The sequence below is a fragment of the Cryptomeria japonica genome, unplaced genomic scaffold (genome assembly GCF_030272615.1).
Source record: "Cryptomeria japonica unplaced genomic scaffold, Sugi_1.0 HiC_scaffold_1060, whole genome shotgun sequence".
In the NCBI taxonomy this organism is placed as follows: Eukaryota; Viridiplantae; Streptophyta; class Pinopsida; order Cupressales; family Cupressaceae; genus Cryptomeria; species Cryptomeria japonica.
In genome coordinates, this window is record NW_026729705.1 from 30,001 (window position 1) to 43,485 (window position 13,485).

The 13,485-nt window shown below is 59.6% G+C and overlaps 1 non-coding gene across 1 annotated transcript; it reads right to left on the reverse strand.

Annotated features, from left to right (window-relative positions):
* Positions 1-3,810: 3,810 nt before the first annotated feature.
* Positions 3,811-3,929, reverse strand: LOC131873109 (5S ribosomal RNA). Its single transcript, XR_009371144.1, has one exon. It is a non-coding gene; the product is annotated as a 5S ribosomal RNA (ribosomal RNA).
* Positions 3,930-13,485: the final 9,556 nt, after the last annotated feature.

Sequence of the window (13,485 nt, forward strand, 5' to 3'; positions counted from 1 at the left end):
TCAAAGGTGCGCAACGCTGGTGCGAACCTGGGAGCGCTCCGATGTGTGCTCCAAGGTGCGGCGTGCACGAAGTCGGACCCCGGTTTGCCCCGGGTGCGCACCTCGCGTGCACCTTGGTGCGCACACCTTGGCTGGGTTGCGCGCCCTGGTGGGCACCATGGTGCGCACCAAGGAGCGCTCCGAAGTGTGCTCCAAGGTGCGGCGTGCACGAAGTCGGAGCCCGGTTTGCCCCGGGTGCGCACCTCGCGTGCACCTTCGCCGCGGTGGGCACCATGGCGTGCACGAAGTCGGAGCCCGGTTTGCCCCGGGTGCGCACCTCGCGTGCACCTTCGCCGGGGTGGGCACCTTGGTGTGCAGACCTTGGCTGGGTTGCGCGCCCTGGTGGGCACCATGGTGCGCACCAAGGAGCGCTCCGAAGTGTGCTCCAAGGTGCGGCCTGCACGAAGTCGGAGCCCGGTTTGCCCCGGGTGTGCACCTCGGGTGGGCACCTTGGTGCGCATGCCTTGCCTGGGCTGCGCACCAGGGCGGGCTCAAGATGGCACCCGCGTTCCTTTTTTTTCACTATCTTTCAAAACGGAAATTTTAAAATCTCATTTTTTTTTGCCTTTTTCTGGAAATTAGTGAAGGCAGCGCATCAAAGGTGCGCACCTCGCTGCCCACCACGGTGCGCAACGCCGGTGGGCACCCGGGAGTGCTTCGAAGTGTGCTCCAAGGTGCTGCGTGCACGTTGTCGGAGCCCGGTTTGCCCCGGGTGCGCACCTCGCGTGCACCTTCGTCGGGGTGGGCACCTTGGCTGGGTTTGCCCCGGCTGCGCTCCGAAGCGGGGTTATTGGAGCGCCGCCTCTTTTTTTGTCGGAGCGTTTGGTGGGGTTTCTCGCATTGGCTCTTCCGAGGCCCGGTTGCCACCCTGGCGCGCACGAAGTCGGAAGTAGGGTTAATTGCCCGGGTGCGCACCTTTGCCAGGGTGGGCACCTTACCTGGGCTGCGCACCAGGGCGGGCTCAAGATGGCACGCGCGTTCCGTTTTTTTCACTATCTTTCAAAACGGAAATTTTAAAATCTCCTTTTTTTTTTGCCTTTTCTGGAAATTAGTGAAGGCAGCGCATCAAAGGTGCGCACCTCGCTGCCCACCTTGGTGTGCTCTGAGGTGCGCACCCGGGAGCGCTACGAAGTGTGCTCCAAGGTGCGGCGTGCACGTTGTCGGAGCCCGGTTTGCCCCGGGTGCGCACCTCGCCTGCACCTTGGCCGGGGTGGGCACCTTGGCTGGGTTTGCCCAGGGTGCGCTCCGAAGCGGGGTTACTGGAGCGCCCCCTCTTTTTTTGTCAGAGCGTTTGGTGGGGTTTCTCGCATTGGCTCTTCCCAGGCCCGGTTGTTGGGTGCGCTCCCACCCTGGCGCGCGCGAAGTTGGAAGTTGGGTTAATTGCCCGGGCGCGCACCTTCGCCAGGGTGGGCACCTTGGTGCGCACACCTTGGCTGGGCTGCGCACCAGGGCGGGCTCAAGATGGCACCAGCATTCCCTTTTTCTCACTATCTTTCAAAACGGAAATTTTAAAATCTCATTTTTTTTTTGCCTTTTATGGAAATTAGTGAAGGCATCGCATCAAAGGTGCGCACCTCGCTGCCCACCTTGGTGTGCTCCGAGGTGCCCACCACGGTGCGCAACGCCGGTGCGAACCCGGGAGCGCCCCGATGTGTGCTCCAAGGTGCGGCGTGCACGAAGTCGGACCCCGGTTTGCCCCGGGTGCGCACCTCGCGTGCACCTTGGTGCGCACACCTTGGCTGGGTTGCGCGGCCTGGTGGGCACCATGGTGCGCACCAAGGAGCGCTCCGAAGTGTGCTCCAAGGTGCGGCGTGCACGAAGTCGGAGCCCGGTTTGCCCCGGGTACGCACCTCGCGTGCACCTTCGCCGGGGTGCGCACCTCGGCTGGGTTGCGCGCCCTGGTGCGCACCAAGGAGCGCTCCGAAGTGTGCTCCAAGGTGCGGCGTGCACGAAGTCGGAGCCCGGTTTGCCCCGGGTGCGCACCTTCGCCGCGGTGCGCACCATGGCGTGCACGAAGTCGGAGCCCGGTTTGCCCCGGGTGCGCACCTCGCGTGCACCTTCGGCGGGGTTGCGCGCCCTGGTGGGCACCATGGTGCGCACCAAGGAGCGCTCCGAAGTGTGCTCCAAGGTGCGGCGTGCACGAAGTCGGAGCCCGGTTTGCCCCGGGTGTGCACCTCGCGTGCACCTTCGGCGGGGTTGCGCGCCCTGGTGGGCACCATGGTGCGCACCAAGGAGCGCTCCGAAGTGTGCTCCAAGGTGCGGCGTGCACGAAGTCGGAGCCCGGTTTGCCCCGGGTGCGCACCTCGCGTGCACCTTCGCCGCGGTGGGCACCATGGCGTGCACGAAGTCGGAGCCCGGTTTGCCCCGGGTGCGCACCTCGCGTGCACCTTCGCCGGGGTGGGCACCTCGGCTGGGTTGCGCGCCCTGGTGCGCACCAAGGAGCGCTCCGAAGTGTGCTCCAAGGTGCGGCGTGCACGAAGTCGGAGCCCGGTTTGCCCCGGGTGCGCACCTCGCGTGCACCTTCGCCAGGGTGGGCACCTCGGTGCGCACACCTTCTCAATGTTTTCTTGCCTTTTCTGGAAATTGGTGAAGGCAGCGCATCAAAGGTGCGCACCTCGGTGTGCTCCGAGGTGCGAACCCGAGAGCGCTCCGAGGTGCCCACGAAGTCGAAAGTCGGGTTAATTGCATTGTTTTCCCCGGGTGCGCTCCGAGGTGCGCAACATCGGCGCGCACCAAGGAGGGCTCCGAAGTGTGCTCCAAGGTGCGCACGATGGCGTGCACCTCTGGTGCGCACGATTCGGAGCTCGGTTTGACCGGGGTGCGCACACCTTGGCTGGGTTGCGCACCTTTTGTGCGCTCCAAGGTGCGCACGAAGTCGGAGCTCGGTTTGCCCCGGGTGCGCACCTTCGCCAGGGTGCGCACCTTGATGCGCACGCCTTGGCTGGGCTGCGCACCTTGGTGGGCGCCATGGTGCGCACCTTTCGTGCGCTCCAAGGTGCGCACGAAGTCGGAGCTCGGTTTGCCCCGGGTGCGCACCTTGGTGGGCGCCATGGTGCACTCCGAGGTGCCCAAGATTGGTGCGCACCAAGGAGCGCTCCGAAGTGCGCTCCAAGGTGCGCGCGAAGTCGAAAGTTGGGTTAATTGTCCGGTTTGCCTCGGGTGCGCACCTTGCGTGCACCTTCGCCAGGGTGGGCGCCTTGGTGCGCACACCTTGGCTGGGCTGCGCACACCTTGGCACCCGCGTTTCCTTCATTTTAAATTTTTTTTTTTTACAATCTCTCAAGTGGGAAATTCTATAATCTCAACTTTTTTTGCCTTTTCAGGAAACTTTTGAATGGAGCGCATCATTGGTGCGCTCCGAAGTGTGCTCCAAAGCTCTCTCCAGCTGCGTGCACCTGCCCCGGCCGCGCACCCGGCCCCGCCCAGCTTCGCTCACCTGTCCCGGGCGTCTGGTGCGGAACCTTAGAGTAAGAAACATCACCGTGCACCTTGGCCAACGTGCGCGACTCGACCGAGCGCGCACTGGCCGAGGTGCACACCGATTTCACCTGGGTGCGCGCGCAGCACCTCGGGCGCACCGGGGTGCGCGCACAACGCCCGGGTTGCACCGTGGCCTGTGTGCTCGGGGCGCCTCGGGTGCGCGCTCGGTGTCGCCCCCGCGCGCGCGGTAGTGCGGGCAGCGCACCCCGGCCCGGCCCGGCCCCGACGAGAACGCAAACGGGCAAAAGGTTTATTCAAATAGCATTGCGACGCCCGGCGAAAAACTAAAAAAGGGTGCAACACCGGGACTTCCCGGGAGGTCACCCATCCCAGTACTACTCCGGCCCAAGCGCGCTTAACTGCGGAGTTCTGATGGGATCCGGTGCACTAACGCTGGTATGATCGCACCCGTTATGAGCTTGTCGCAGTGTGTACTTAGCAAACCGCGACCCACGTGCGAATCCACCCCGGCCACCCACCCCCGTCGAGGTGCACACCCTCCCTCGCGAAGTGCGCCCCGTTCGCCAAGTGTGAGCCCTGCCCGGGTGCGCGCACCTTGCTAGGGCGTCGGGTGTGCACCCGGCCCGGCCTACGTGCGTGCACCTGGAGGGGGCGTCGTGTGCGTGCAGTGTCCCGTCTGCAACGCGGTGCCCACACACCACCTCGGGCGCAACGACCTGCGCTCACATGTGGGCCGAGTGCACCTTGGTGCATGTTCGGGGCGCCTCGGGTGCACGCTCGATCTTGCCCCGGTGCACCAAGGCGCTCGGTTTGCCCCGGGTGCGCACTTGGTGCAAGGTGGGCACCCAAAATAGGGATCAAGCACCAAAACACAAGTTTCGGGATGCAAAATGGGACCCAAGGACCACAAATGCGTTCCAAGACCCATGATGGGTCCACGAGAACAAAAATGTGTTCCGAGACTTAATAAACAAATATTGGGTTTTAGGAGAAGAAACATGCTCTGATGCCCAAAACGAGAATCGACCCCGAAAAGGCCACAGGCCAAAAGTGGGATGCGAGACAAAAAAAAATGGGACCCGAGGACCAAAATTGGGTTCCCAGGTCGAAGACAGGGCAACCGGACAAGAAACGACCTCTAAGGCTCGAAATGAGTCCCGACGACTAAAACTTGACAAGAAGCACCCATCAGGCACCCAACTCGACACCCATGGGATGCCGACCCACCCGGGCTTCCACCTAGCACACCTTGGCACCCACCCACCCTCGCACCCAACCTCGCACCCAACTTAGCACCTTTGAACCCACATTGGCACTCACCCTGACCCTGGCACCTTGGAACCCACATTGGCACTCACCTTGACCCTGGCACCCACCTTTGCACTCACCTTGGGACCCACCCTGGCTCCCACCTCGGCACCCACCCAGACACCCACCTTGGTTCCTTGGCACCCACCTTGGATCCTTGGCACCCACCCCGACACCCACCTTGGCACGCAACTTGGCTACTTGCCACCCACCTTGGCTCCTTGACGCCCACCCCGACAACCACCCCGTGACCTACCCTGGCTAGGGTTGGTGCACACCCACCCTGGTGCCCACCTTGGCACCCACCCTATGACCCACCTTGGCACGCACCTTAGTACCCACCCCGTTACCCACCCTAGGACCCACCCCGTGACCCACCTTGGCCAGGGTGGGTGCACCCACCCTGGTGCCCACCTTGGCACCCACCCATCCTAGCACCCAGCCTGTGACCGGGCTTGGAACCCAACCTTGCACCCGCACCCGTCTTGGCCAGTGTGGGTGCGCACCCATCCTGGCACCCACGTTGTGACACACCCTTTAACCCACGCACCCTAGCACCCACGTTGGCACCCACCTTGGAACCCAACCTAGCAACTTGGCACCCACCCCGTGACCCACCTTGGCATCCACCATAGCAGTCGCCGACTTGGCACCCACCTCGGCACCCACCTTGACACTTGTGGACCCACCTTGCCACTCACCCTAGCATCGACCCATCCTAGCACCCACCCTGGCACCTTTGCACCCTAGCACTCACCCATCCTAGCACCTAACCTGTGACCCACCTTGACACTCACCCTCGCACCCACCTTGGAACCCAACCTAGCACCCACCCACCCTGACACCAACCCTAGCACCTACCCACCCTTGCACCCACCCTGTGACCCATCTTGGCACCCACCCATCCTACCACTCAACCTATCACCCACCTTCTCACCCACCTTGGCATCCACCTTAGCACCCACCCACACTGGCACCTTGGCACCCACCTCGGGCAAGGTGGGTGCACACCCACCCTGGCACCCAATTTAGAACCCACCGAGCATGTTACCCACCTTGGCACCCACATTGCAGCCCACCCTAGTACCCACCCTATGACCCACATTGGCATCCACACCCTAGCACCCAGGCACCTCGACACCCGCCTTGACACCCACCCTAGCACTGAACCTGTGACCCACCTTGGAACTCACCCTAGAACCCACCCACCCTGTGAACCACCTTGGCATCCACCTTAGCACCCACCCACCTTGGCACCCACTCTAGCACTCACCCATCCTAACACCCAACTTGTTACCCACCTTGGCACCCGCCCTCGCGTCCACCTTGAAACCCACCCTAGCACCCACCCACGCAGGAGCCCACCTTGGCACCCAACCTAACACCCACGCATCCTGGCACCCAACTTGTGACCCACCTTGGAACCCACCCTAGTACCCACCTTTGAACCCACTATATCACCAACCCACCTTGGCACCCACCCTATGACCCTCTTTGGAATCCACCCTAGCACGCACCCACCCTGGCACCCACCATGGAGCGCACCCTAGCACCCACCCACCTCGGCACGCACCTCAACACCCACCTTGGTGTGCGCACTGCGCCAACCTCTCAAAGACCCTATGTGGTGCGCTCCAAAGTGTACACCTTTGGTGCGCTCCAAGGTGCGCACCTTTGGTGCACACCGAGGTGCACACCAAAGTGTGCACCGAGGTGAGCACCAAAGTGCACTCCAGGGTGCACACCAAGGCGTGCACCTTTGGTGCGGTCAATGCAAACGAATTCGGAAGTTGGGGTCGATGTCCTAATCGCTGCTGCAGACTACACGTATGAGAATCGGACAAATAGCTTTATATAGGGGAGGTGTTGCGTTTGATGGGTCGACTCCCCTGGTTGTGTGCACTGCACCAACTTCAAAGACCCTGTCTTGTTTAAGAAGTCAAAAGTTGGGGTGGATGTCCTAATCATTGCTGCAGTCTACGCATGTATGAGAATCAGACAAATAGCTTATATAGGGGAGGTGTTGCATTCGGTGGGTTGACTCCCCTGGTTGTGCGCACTGCGCCAACCTCAAAGACCCCGCATAGCAGAAGAAGTCGGAAGTCGGATTTTGGTGAGCACCAAGGCGTGCACCTTTGGTGCGGTCAACGCAGACGAATTCAGAAGTTGGGGTGGATGTCCTAATCGTTGTTGCAGGCTACACATGTATGAGAATCAGACAAATAGCTTATATAGGGGAGGTGTTGGGTTTGATGGGTCAACTCCCTTGGTTGTGCGCATTACGCCAACCTCAAAGACCTTGTTTTCGTTAAGAAGTCAAAAGTTGGGGTCAATGTCCTAATGGCTCCTGCAGGCTACACATGTATGAGAATCGGACAAATAGCTTATATAGGGGAGGTGTTGGGTTTGATGGGTCGACTCCCCTGGTTGTGCGCATTACGTCAACCTCAAAGACCTTGTTTTCGTTAAGAAGTCAAAAGTTGGGGTCGATGTCCTAATTGCTCCTGTAGACTACACATGTATGAGAATCAGACAAATAGCTTATATAGGGGAGGTGTTGGGTTTGATGGGTTGACTCCCCTAGTTGTTCGCATTACACCAACCTCAAAGACCTTGTTTTCGTTTAGAAGCCGAAAGTTGGGGTCGATGTCCTAATTGCTCCTGCAGGCTACGCATGTATGAGAATCAGACAAATAGCTTATATAGGGGAGGTGTTGGGTTTGATGGGTCGACTCCCCTGGTTGTGCGCATTGCGCCAACCTCAAAGACCCTGCATTGCGGATGAAGTCGAAAGTCAGAGTTTGGTGTGCTACAAGGTGTGGTCGAAGGTGCTCACCTAGGTGTGCACCTTTGGAGCACAGGAAAAGTGCCCTCCAAAAGTGCGCACCTTTGGAGTGCACAAAAGTGCCCTCCAAAAGTGCGCACCTTTGGAGCGCAGAAAAGTGCCCTCCAAAAAGTGCCCTCCAAAAGTGCGCACCTTTGGAGCGCAGAAAAGTGCCCTCCAAAAAGTGCCCTCCAAAAGTGCGCACCTTTGGAGCGCAGAAAAGTGCCCTCCAAAAAGTGCCCTCCAAAAGTGCGCACCTTTGGAGCGCAGAAAAGTGCCCTCCAAAAAGTGCCCTCCAAAAGTGCGCACCTTTGGAGCGCAGAAAAGTGCCCTCCAAAAAGTGCCCTCCAAAAGTGCGCACCTTTGGAGCGCAGAAAAGTGCCCTCCAAAAAGTGCCCTCCAAAAGTGCGCACCTTTGGAGCGCAGAAAAGTGCCCTCCAAAAAGTGCCCTCCAAAAGTGCGCACCTTTGGAGCGCAGAAAAGTGCCCTCCAAAAAGTGCCCTCCAAAAGTGCGCACCTTTGGAGCGCAGAAAAGTGCCCTCCAAAAAGTGCCCTCCAAAAGTGCGCACCTTTGGAGCGCAGAAAAGTGCCCTCCAAAAAGTGCCCTCCAAAAGTGCGCACCTTTGGAGCGCAGAAAAGTGCCCTCCAAAAGTGCGCACCTTTGGAGCGCACAAAAGTGCCCTCCAAAAGTGCGCACTTTTGGTGCGCACCAAGGCGCTGGTTCGGTCGTTGCAGGCGAGTTCGGAAGTTGGGGTCGATGTCCTGAGCGGAGGTGCAAACTACACAGGTGTCGGAATCGGACAAATAGCTTATATAGGGGAGGTGTATGCTTCGATGGGTCGACTCCCCAGGTTGAGCGCACCGCGCCAACCTCAAAGACCCTACGGTATGGATGAAGTCGGAAGTTGGGTCCGATGACCGATTCGATTAGTAGGTATGCTCATGAGGTCGGAATTTGGGTCCGATGACCTGCCATGTGCAGGAAGGCGAATGTTGACACTGTGCGTTGCAAGGTGCACACCAAGGCGCTGGTGCGGTCTTTTTAGTCGAGTTCGGAAGTTGGGGTCGATGTCCTGATCGGAGGTGCAAGCTACACAGGTGTGGGAATCGGACAAATAGCTTATATAGGGGAGGTGTATGCTTCGTTGGGTCGACTCCCCGGGTTGAGCGCACCGCGCCAACCTCAAAGACCCTACGGTATGGATGAAGTCGGAAGTTGGGTCCGATGACCGATTCGATATGTAGGCATACTCGCGAGGTCGGAATTTGGGTCCGATGACCTGCCACGTGCAGGAAGGCGAATGTTGGCACTGTGCGTTGCAAGGTGCGCACCAAGGCGCTGGTTCGGTCGTTGGAGGCGAGTTCGGAAGTTGGGGTCGATGTCTTGATCGGAGGTGCAAACTACACAGGTGTGGGAATCGGACAAATAGCTTATATAGGGGAGGTGTATGCTTCGTTGGGTCGACTCCCCGGGTTGAGCGCACCGCGCCAACCTCAAAGACCCTACGGTATGGATGAAGTCGGAAGTTGGGTCCGATGACCGATTCGATATGTAGGCATACTCGCGAGGTCGGAATTTGGGTCCGATGACCTGCCATGTGCAGGAAGGCGAATGTTGGGACTGTGCGTCGCAAGGTGCGCACCAAGGCGCTGGTGCCGTCGTTGCAGTCGAGTTCGGAAGTTGGGGTCGATGTCCTGGTCAGAGGTGCAAACTACACAGGTGTGGGAATCGGACAAATAGCTTATATAGGGGAGGTGTATGCTTCGATGGGTCGACTCCCTGGGTTGAGCGCACCGCGCCAACCTCAAAGACCCTACAGTATGGATGAAGTCGGAAGTTGGGTCCGATGACCGATTCGATACGTAGGCATATTGGCGAGGTCTGAATTTGTGTCCGATGACCTGCCATGCGCAGGAAGGCGGAATTTGGGTCCGATGACCGAGTTGATGGCGTGCCATGCGCAGAAAGGCGGAATTTGGGTCCGATGACCGAGTTGATGTTGATGGCCCGCCATGCACAGGAAGGCGGAATTTGGGTCCGATGACCGATTTGAAGGCGTGCCATACGCAAAAAGGCGGAGTTTGGGTCCGATGACCGAGTTGATATTGATGGCCCGCCATGCGCAGGAAGGCGGAATTTGGGTCCGATGACCTGACATACGCATGGAGTCCGACTCGGGGGCCGATGTTCGATTCGATGACTTGCATTGTGGGTAAAGTCGGAAGTTGTGGTCTTTGACCCGATTCGATGACCAGACTTCGGCTGCTTGAGAATCGGACAAATAACTTATATAGGGGAGGTAGTGTTCTCGAGCATCCTCCCCCCGTGCCCGTTTATGTCGATTGATGCTGGTGCTCGACTGGTTGGAGCGCTCGGATGCAAAAATCTTGCACCAGGATTTATCGATTGTGATGGACACGGCAAGTCTCCTGATTGCTATGCAGGAGCTCATCGTGAATCTCTATGCGGCCTTGGTATGGACTCGACCTGCGGAATGGTTCGGCAATGGTAGTCGCTCCAACACGTCCTTGCAATGGCCACAGAGGTGATTCGACTAGAGCTCCAGTCTAGCTTTTGGGTTGCTTGGCGGACTGGTATAGCCGCGATCGAGTTCCGGCCATGAACGTTTTAGATAGCTCTTGGGCTTTCTGGGACGGAAGTCGGAAGTTTGGGCTGTTGTCCGATTTGATGACCATTCTTCGGATGTGTGAGAATCGGACAAATAACTTATATAGGGGACTGTGTTGTCTCACGCAGCCCCCTCCGTGCCCCTCTATCTCGACCGATGTTGGTGCTTGAAAGGGTTGGGATCGCTCGGATTTATAAACGTGCACCACCATTTGTCGAGTGTGAGGGACGCGGCAGGTCTCCTAAATGCTATGCGGGCGCTCTCTGAGAATCTCTATCCGGCCTCGACACAGACTAGTCTTGCTGAATGGTTTGGCACTGGTAGTCGATCCAACACGTCGTTGTTGTGGCCGCCTAGGCGATTCGATTCGAGCCCCCGTCTAGCTTTTGGGTTGCTTGGCGGATTTTGCCCTATCCGCAAGTGAGCTCGGTCCCTAAACGTTCGAGAAACCCGATTGCTATGCGCCGACTCTCTTTCTTGCGAGCCTCCATCTAGCTTTTGGGTCTCTACGGAACGGAAGTCGGAATCTGGGACCGTTGTTTGATTCGACGAGGCAGACTACGGTTGTGCGAGAATCGGACAAATAACTTATATAGGGGAGGTGTTGACTGGAGCATTCTCCCCCGTGCCCCTCTAACTCGACCAATGCTGGCGCTCGAACGGTGGTAGCGCTCGGATTTTCATTGAGCGCCAGCATTGGTCGATTTAGAGGGGCATGCGAGATTCCCGAATGCTATGCGAGGGCTCTAACGGAAATGTCTATTGGTTTCGGTATGGATGCAATTGCAAGTGGTTCGGCAAAGGTAGTCGTTCCGATGCGTCCATGTCGTGGCCAAATCGATAATTCGATTTGAGCCCTCGTATAGCATTTGGGTCTCTCGATGTGATTCCGCATTCCAGTCCCTTTGGGCACTGCTTGAGCCGCATCCCAGGGGGTTCCCTTCCCAATAATCTGCCTCGCAACCCGATTGCTATGCGGTGAGGCTCCTCGGCCGCCTCGGAACTATCTGTGTATCAGACGCATCGCGGGATAAGGGGTTGGCAACGGTAGTCGCCCCAAGCGCGTCCGATGCTTGGACCATTCCGAGGCGGCCCTGAAGCCTCTTCCGTCTAGCCGTTGGGTCCTTCTCGCCGCATCCCTCGCCTCGCACCCCGATTGCTATGCGGTGAGGCTCCTCGGCCGCCTCGGAACTATCTGTGTATCGGACGCGTCGCGGGATAAGGGGTTGTCACTGGTAGTCGCCCCAAGCGCGTCCGATGCTTGGACCATTCCGAGGCGGCCCTGAAGCCTCTTCCGTCTAGCCGTTGGGTCCTTCTCGCCGCATCCCTCGCCTCGCACCCCGATTGCTATGCGGTGAGGCTCCTCGGCCGCCTCGGAACTATCTGTGTATCGGACGCGTCGCGGGATAAGGGGTTGTCATTGGTAGTCGCCCCAAGCGCGTCCGATGCTTGGACCATTCCGAGGCGGCCCTGAAGCCTCTTCCGTCTAGCCGTTGGGTCCTTCTCGCCGCATCCCTCGCCTCGCACCCCGATTGCTATGCGGTGAGGCTCCTCGGCCGCCTCGGAACTATCTGTGTATCGGACGCGTCGCGGGATAAGGGGTTGTCACTGGTAGTCGCCCCAAGCGCGTCCGATGCTTGGACCATTCCGAGGCGGCCCTGAAGCCTCTTCCGTCTAGCCGTTGGGTCCTTCTCGCCGCATCCCTCGCCTCGCACCCCGATTGCTATGCGGTGAGGCTCCTCGGCCGCCTCGGAACTATCTGTGTATCGGACGCGTCGCGGGATAAGGGGTTGTCACTGGTAGTCGCCCCAAGCGCGTTCGATGCTTGGACCATTCCGAGGCGGCCCTGAAGCCTCTTCCGTCTAGCCGTTGGGTCCTTCTCGCCGCATCCCTCGCCTCGCACCCCGATTGCTATGCGGTGAGGCTCCTCGGCCGCCTTGGAACTATCTGTGTATCGGACGCGTCGCGGGATAAGGGGTTGTCACTGGTAGTCGCCCCAAGCGCGTCCGATGCTTAGACCATTCCGAGGCGGACCCGAAGCCTCTTCCGTCTAGCCGTTGGGTCCTTCTCGCCGCATCCTTCGCCTCGCACCCCGATTGCTATGCGGTGAGGCTCCTCGGCCGCCTCGGAACTATCTGTGTATCGGACGCGTCGCGGGATAAGGGGTTGTCACTGGTAGTCGCCCCAAGCGCGTCCGATGCTTGGACCATTCCGAGGCGGACCCGAAGCCTCTTCCGTCTAGCCGTTGGGTCCTTCTCGCCGCATCCCTCGCCTCGCACCCCGATTGCTATGCGGTGAGGCTCCTCGGCCGCCTTGGAACTATCTGTGTATCGGACGCGTCGCGGGATAAGGGGTTGTCACTGGTAGTCGCCCCAAGCGCGTCCGATGCTTGGACCATTCCGAGGCGGACCCGAAGCCTCTTCCGTCTAGCCGTTGGGTCCTTCTCGCCGCATCCCTCGCCTCGCACCCCGATTGCTATGCGGTGAGGCTCCTCGGCCGCCTTGGAACTATCTGTGTATCGGACGCGTCGCGGGATAAGGGGTTGTCACTGGTAGTCGCCCCAAGCGCGTCCGATGCTTGGACCATTCCGAGGCGGACCCGAAGCCTCTTCCGTCTAGCCGTTGGGTCCTTCTCGCCGCATCCCTCGCCTCGCACCCCGATTGCTATGCGGTGAGGCTCCTCGGCCGCCTTGGAACTATCTGTGTATCGGACGCGTCGCGGGATAAGGGGTTGTCACTGGTAGTCGCCCCAAGCGCGTCCGATGCTTGGACCATTCCGAGGCGGCCCCGAAGCCTCTTCCGTGTAGCCGTTGGGTCCTTCTCGCCGCATCCCTCGCCTCGCACCCCGATTGCTATGCGGTGAGGCTCCTCGGCCGCCTTGGAACTATCTGTGTATCGGACGCGTCGCGGGATAAGGGGTTGTCACTGGTAGTCGCCCCAAGCGCGTCCGATGCTTGGACCATTCCGAGGCGGCCCCGAAGCCTCTTCCGTGTAGCCGTTGGGTCCTTCTCGCCGCATCCCTCGCCTCGCACCCCGATTGCTATGCGGTGAGGCTCCTCGGCCGCCTTGGAACTATCTGTGTATCGGACGCGTCGCGGGATAAGGGGTTGTCACTGGTAGTCGCCCCAAGCGCGTCCGATGCTTGGACCATTCCGAGGCGGACCTGAAGCCTCTTCCCTCTAGCCGTTGGGGCTTTCTCGCCGCATCCCTCGCCTCGCACCCTGATTGCTATGCTGTGAGGCTC